Source organism: Oryzias melastigma, linkage group LG1, assembly GCF_002922805.2.
Source record: "Oryzias melastigma strain HK-1 linkage group LG1, ASM292280v2, whole genome shotgun sequence".
Classification (NCBI taxonomy): Eukaryota; Metazoa; Chordata; class Actinopteri; order Beloniformes; family Adrianichthyidae; genus Oryzias; species Oryzias melastigma.
The window spans coordinates 32,080,974-32,087,996 of record NC_050512.1 but is presented as its reverse complement, the minus strand read 5'-3'; the positions used below and the strand labels follow the sequence as shown (position 1 = coordinate 32,087,996).

General features: G+C 43.1%; 1 protein-coding gene across 1 annotated transcript in view; it reads left to right on the top strand.

Annotated features, from left to right (window-relative positions):
* Positions 1 to 7,023, top strand: part of lcor (ligand dependent nuclear receptor corepressor) — an 85,673-nt gene that overhangs the window by 1,183 nt on the left and 77,467 nt on the right. The window lies entirely within an intron of this gene.

Genomic DNA, 7,023 nt, shown 5'->3' with positions numbered 1-7,023 from the left:
TGTCATTAGCTCCTGTAATCCGGTTTTCCTGATCATCCCACCTGGGCCGGGATCTCCTGCCCCCCTCCGTGTTTCCTGGCTGCAGCAGTTGTTCCTCTGCGGTTTATATTTAGATGTTGGTGTCCAGATGTTGACCTGTCACCTTCTTAACCCAACAATCCCCCCCTCCCCCTCTCCCGGGCTCCAGTATCTGATTCCAGTTGGGATGAGAGGTCCTGATGAGGGATGCTGCGGTCCAGGATCTGCTCATCTCTGACCTTCAGGTGTCGTCCGGCCTGAAGCTGCATGATCACTGAACAGACCAGCATCCCTCTTCATCACTCCTCCTCCTCCTCGTTGTTGCTGCTCTAAGGTTTAGTGGGTCACCTGCAGGTTGGAGCAGGAGCAGCGTTTGGCCCCTCCCCCTTGGATGATTTGGAGGCTCCTCAGAGATCAGGAGCTCCTGCAGGCCTCCTCCTCCTCTGAGTCGATCCTGGGGGGACAAAGTGTGAATCTGAAGGTTGCTTCTCCAGAAAAGGTGAAGCTCTCCGTCAGGTGGTGTTTTTTTTTTTCTGCGGTGATGCTTCTTTTGGCGGCTTCAGGGAACCCGGCAGCAGCTGTCATCAGGAGCGTGCGCTGGCAGAAGGTCAGGCGCCGTTTTTGCGGCGTGTCGACACGTGGAGCCTCGTCTTCCTGCCCCGCGCTGCTCTGTTAATAAAGTCGGGCCTATATGCCACAGAAAGGTTAACATTATTAGTTGGTAGCAATTACAGGCCGGCTGCTCGTTGCTTCGGCGCACGTTCTGCTGAGGACTGCTGATTGCTGGGGGGGCAGGGGTGCTTCTGGTGGAAGGTGTTGGTGGTTAGACGCTCTCAGACCGGTTCGGTCACATTTGTATCCAAACTTTAAATCGAACTTTATTGATCTTACAGGGGAAAAATGTAGCCGTTATGGGAGCTCAAAACCATCGACTGTATATGAGAACTGGACTGACTGACCCCTCCCCCCGGCGTTCCAAACGGGAAGCACCTGCTGGCTCCAATAGACTTTTATACAGAAATAAACAACCATTATACCTTTTTTAAACATTTATTTTTTTGTGATATTTTTTAAACTGACCAATCAGATGCCTCAATAAAAGTAGGCAGGGTCACATCAAACATTCAATACATTTGATTGACAGATCCTCCTGAGCCCGCTTTCAGTTGAAGGGATGTGGCCTCCTTGCATCCTGACTACTTGGGGCGTATATGGGCAAGAGTATAGCGATATGATACATAACCTGATACGTGTCTCACGATACGATACATGTCCCGAAACATGTCTCATGATACGATACATGTCCCGATACATGTCTCATGATATGATACATGTCCCGATACATGTCTCATGATACGATACATGTCTCATGATACGATACATGTCCCGATACATGTCTCATGATACGATACATGTCCCGAAACATGTCTCATGATACGATACATGTCCCGATACATGTCTCATGATACGATACATGTCCCGATACATGTCTCATGATATGTATCCCGATACGTGTCTTGTGATACATATCTTATCGCGATATATCCCAGGTCTACCAGAACAATTTTCCCTTTTTTAAAGAGTATGACTTAGAGAAAAACTCCAACTAAATATTAATACGTCTTCCATTGTAACTAAATGGTAAAATTCATTTTATTTAATGATCACAACATTAAGCACTCCAACTGTATCTCAAAGACAAGTCACTTTTACCCTTAAATTTATGGTGGTTTTCTTTGGGTAAATTAAGAAATGTTTGTTTTTATATGGAATAGTCAACATTGTCTGATTTACACAACAAAATATTTCTCAGTCTAAGAACAATAATTCTTATACTAGCAGCATTGAGGCACAGAGTCTCAGAGAAACACATACGTGAAGCCGACTGAACATTTAGCACAAGCTGGTTTTTGCGAGATGTTGTTGTTGTTTTGGTCGTGGTGTAGAGCTGCTCAAAGAGGTTCACTTTGAATGGAGTGTGCGTTGTCTCCGCTTCACCTCCAGTTCACACCAGACACGTATTTTTCAGTCGACAGGCTCTTCTGCTCGGCTGTGGTTATTTAGAGCTTGTACAGTCAAGTTGACATCGTCCATCTTGACTCGTTGCCAACTGCTCTCCACCTCTCTCTTGTGGATTGTGTGTCTGTTTGTTTTTGTGTTTATTTTCATCTCTATAGTCTGTTTAGCTACTAAAATATGATCGCATTTGTCAATTGCGGTATTTTATTGTGAAAAATTGGTTATATTTTGAAAATTGACCAGATTTTTGACCAGAAGAACGTTACTCATAAATAATTACTTAAATATCATAAATATCATGTGTCAGCATTTTTAATCGATACCAAGTATCGGCAAATGAAATATTGCGATATATATTGATTTTTTCCCCCTTCACCCCCACTCATTACTAATTGCTGAGTGGTTGCCATGGAAACGTAGACTAAGGCCAAATCTAAATTCTCTCTTCTCCGTTCTCCTCCATTTGAGTTTAAGTGCAAGTCGTGTCCATAAATGTATTTTTACATTTTTTAACCCTCCAAGCGGAGGGATATAAAGTCCTCCATCGTGAGGGTAAACCGCGTCGCGCTGAGAAGCGCTTTTCTTCACGTGGGTACACTCTGAACCACAGAAGTTTACTTTTAAATGTAAGTAATGACTTTTTATGGTAGCGTGATCTTTATAAAGTTATAAAACTGCTGCTGTAATATTTATTCAAGCGCTGGGATCTCCGCGCTAACGCGATTATTGGTGACGTCATCGAACAAAAGTGACGTCCGAATTCTGACACTATCTTTTAATAACTCTCCATTTGGAGGGTTCAATGAAGGGGATTCTGATTGGGTCTAAGACCCAGTTGGGCCAATCACGGCTCATTGAGGACGTCTCGTTCCAACACAGTGACAGCATATGGCGGGAAAGCGGCGACTGAATTAGTTTGAACTGGAAGTAACTTTTTTATTTCCACTCCTTCTCTATATACAGTCAATGGTAGCAACACTATTTGCAGATTGACCGAATAAACAAACAAATAAGTAAACAAGGAAAGATTCTGGATGGTCTCAGGGTCACACAGGGTCAAATGACCGCGCTAACGCTCGTTCCTACGCCGCCGCTGAAGGAACGTCTCCGTCTCTGAGCAGTTCGGTCCTCCGCGGAGCAGCCCGGGACGCCGCTCCACTCCCCTTCCCTCCCGGCTGTAATTGTTCAGGAGGACGGAGTGATGATGACAGAAAGGAAAGTTCGGACTTGTTCCTTCCTAATGAAGCCATTATCAGAACAAAGCTGATTAATCTGGTTGCAGGTCGCAGGTCCAGGCCACCTGTAAGTGCTCATTACTGTCACATAATTAGCGTCTCGGTCCTGTGGGCCGCATGTTTCCAGTTAATTTCCTCTTGTTTACTGATTAATGAATGGCTTGGAAGACATTTCTTGCTAATTCTGCGCAGCCGCAATTAGATCGGAACCGCCGGGAGCCAGATGATCCCGTTTGGGTCGGGAGGTCAGCGATCCGTGTCCGTTTATCTGTGCCTCGATTACCAGCTGAGCTCAGCGTCAAATCCTGGTCTTATGGAGTCCACAGAATCCCTCCAACCCCCCCTCCGCCTGAGCAGACAGCTTTTCCTGCAGTAATGGACAGATGGACGCCCCCAGAGATCGGCCTGCTACTTTCTCATCGCGCTAATTCTTTTCTCTGAGAAGGAAAACAAAACATGGCTGGTTTGAATGGAGACGGGGTGGGGGGAGGGGGGGCACCCGTTTGACCAGACCGAATGCCAGCACTGCCACATGCAACCCCCTCATGCACACGCATGCGCGTGCATGAGGGGGTTGCATGTGGCAGTGCATGCATCTCAGGGCCCAATCGGTGCCAAACCTGGAGCCCCCGTCAGGAGACGTGCTGCTCTCTTTAGGTTGGGGGGGTGGGGTGTCAATGCAATCTGTGGAAAAATGCCCCCCCCTCCCTGGCACGGAGCGCACGTGGACAGAAGGTGTTTTACATCGGCGGCGCCTGGAGGCCTCGGACGCCGTTCCTCTGATTCCCCCGCCCGCCGTCCTTTCATCCCCCCGCACGAATCCGTCTCCAAAGACAAACGTCTTTCATGTTGTTTTTGCAGCAGAGAAAAAGCAACTTTTGAAGGACAAAGACGAGCGAACGGAAAAAAAAAAGAAAAAAGGTTGTTTTTCTGTTTACCTAAAAGATAAAGGCAGCACTTTGTTCTCTCTCTCCTTGAGTTTTTTAAATCTGTAAACATAAAGTTAGGTGCTAATTATTGTGTGTGACCATCTTCCACATCTCTGTGCCATAAGAAGCTGGGGGGAGGGGGGTTGAACACTTCAGAATAAATCAGCCCACGGCTTTTCAGAATAAAGGCAGCATCTAAAGACTGCTTTTATTTGATTCACGTTGGGCTGGGCGACATAACGATAGATATCGCGATGGACTTTTATTTTGAAGGGTCCAAAATTGACACTCCTCAGTGGCGAGCATTTTCTCCTCTTTCTCGAATAAAAGTTAAAGAGTTTGTCACCACATGACGAGTAAATGTATCTAATTACTTATGTTCATTAGCTCTCATTTTGTTAGTTTTTTGGACGTCTCCACTTCCTATAGCTGCGCGTATTCACGAAACACCCCACCCCCGCGGTCACTTCCGCTTATCTCCTCCGTGTAACGTTTAGTTTCAGATGATGAAGCCGCGGAACATTGTAACGTTCATGTGATCCAGTCATAACTGGGAGACACAGCCACAGAAATTTTAATAAAAAGTGTTGATTTGGTGACTGCGATGTAGCATTAGCATGATGCTAATGCTAACGAGCTGCTCCGTGTGCACGGACCAGTTTACAGTTGGTCAATATTTCACTGACCGGACTTTTAAGACATGGCAGATAAATACAGCAAAAATAATTTGCAGGAAACTCATAAAATGTTTTTAATATAATAGTAGAATTGAATGCACTGTGTTTTATCTGGAGCTGTTATACAAAACCTGAAATCTTTTTTTCTCCGTGTGTTTGAATTTGAGTTTACAGTTAGATGACAGAGAAATGTTCATACATTTAAAAATTTCTTCTATGCAGTTTAATTTTCTTGAAGTAAATTTAGAAAAAGGTTCAAAAAGTAAAATATCTAAGGCATTTCTGTGTAAAATTCTGTTATAATTTTGTTTGTTCTGTAAAGCCTGAAAAAGCTTTGATTTAAGTGGAACTGAACAGTTTAGTGGTCTATTTTATTTATGTTTTCTTTTGAAACTTGAAAGCTGTTGCTTTAATTTTCAGCTTAGTTGAACTATCTATATGTATATAGTTTTATATATATATATATATAGTTATTTAAAAAACGGGTTGCATTATGTGCATCTGTTATGTTGAAAGTATAATAGGAAATAAATATTTAAATCTTAACAACCTGCTGATGATTATGCATTTCTCTTTTAAGCCACAGGGCGTTCAAATTTAACAAATATAGTTATTTGGTTTATATTGTGATATATATCGTTATTGCACAATATGGGAAAAGATATATCTAGATATAAAAAAAAAAAATCAACTTCGCCCAGCAAATCCACATTTTATCAATCTTAAATTTATTTATTTATTCAAATGTATTTTTTCTGATCCAGAAAAGTTTTTTTGAAGCTGCTCCTTCTTCCTCCTTTTGGTCCGAGCCGCGACCAAAGTCCTCCTGTGCCTTAAACTCTGTACATATTGTTCCTGACTCAACCCAAAATTTATGTAAGTGTTCCATTGTGTGTGTGTGCGTGCGCGTGCATGTGTGTGCGTTTTCATGAGTTACTTTTGTTTTGGGAGCTGCTAGACCTCCTCGGTACAGTTGTTCGAGCTTTAATACCATGTGGGCTCATGCATGGTTTGGAGTTTGTGTTTAGAGTACACACATGCACACACACCCCTGCACACACACACATGGAGGGCTGAGGTGTGAGTCTTTGGAGCTACAGGAATGTTTACTCAGTCCCGCCTTTGCTGAATTCCTTCTTGTTCTTCTATGGTGGCTGCTTTTGTGTGCAAGGTCACATTTGAGCAATCTGCTTTTCACGCCGTTTGATGAATGGCGCCCGAGTGTGCACTTCTGCCCCGGTAAGGAGGAACCTCAGACCTTGAACTTGAGGACGTTTTTGGAAGGCGAGGACATTTTGTTCTGAGGACTCGTCTGCTCGGAGCGGCGGGAGGTTAAGACCTGGTTAATCGCTGCAGTTGTGGTGATTAAGCCGCAGGAATGCCGTATTATTTGAAGACGCGTCGTCTCCCAGCTTCCCTTTTCCCTCAGAATAAGATATTAATGGAATTAAAGAGTGTGTCATTCACTTTTAATTAATACTAAGTAGCACCTGAGTTTTTCTGAACAAGACGAAGCGGCTAATGAGATAATAATGGGGTTAAGCGTGGGTAAGCTGTCACGGTTCAGAGTTAAAGGGACAGGCGTGCGCACGTGTCTGCTCACCGCTTCAATACAACAGAAGAGAATTTATTATCCAAATGTCAACACCTGAGAAATATCATTTTTAATCATTTGACTCATTTTCACTGGATGTGAAGAATAAAAAGTTTATTTGATGTTTTATAAGTTTTCATCTGCCTGTTTTCTTAGTTATTTCCTTCCATCCCATAATGAACCGAACTGAAAAACAATATTTTCCTTGACTTTTGTGTTTTCTGCTCAACATCCGCGGCGTTTTGCTGCTATTGTTCCGTCCTCACAAAAGTGGGCGGTGTCAAAAGTTTTGGCTTCTTTTGTGCTGCCTGTTGTCATAGTAACAGTAATGTGTTGACCATAAATATGCCTGCCTGTTACTGGGGGGTCAGATGGACGGATGCATCCGCGGGAGAGTCGGCATCAAAAGAGGTTTCATCGCCTGTTAAAGAGGAAATGAGGTTTAATGTTTCAGCAAAATATCTATATATATATATATGTAGATAGATATTTTAGATATATTATATATATATATATATATATATATATATATATATATATATATATATATA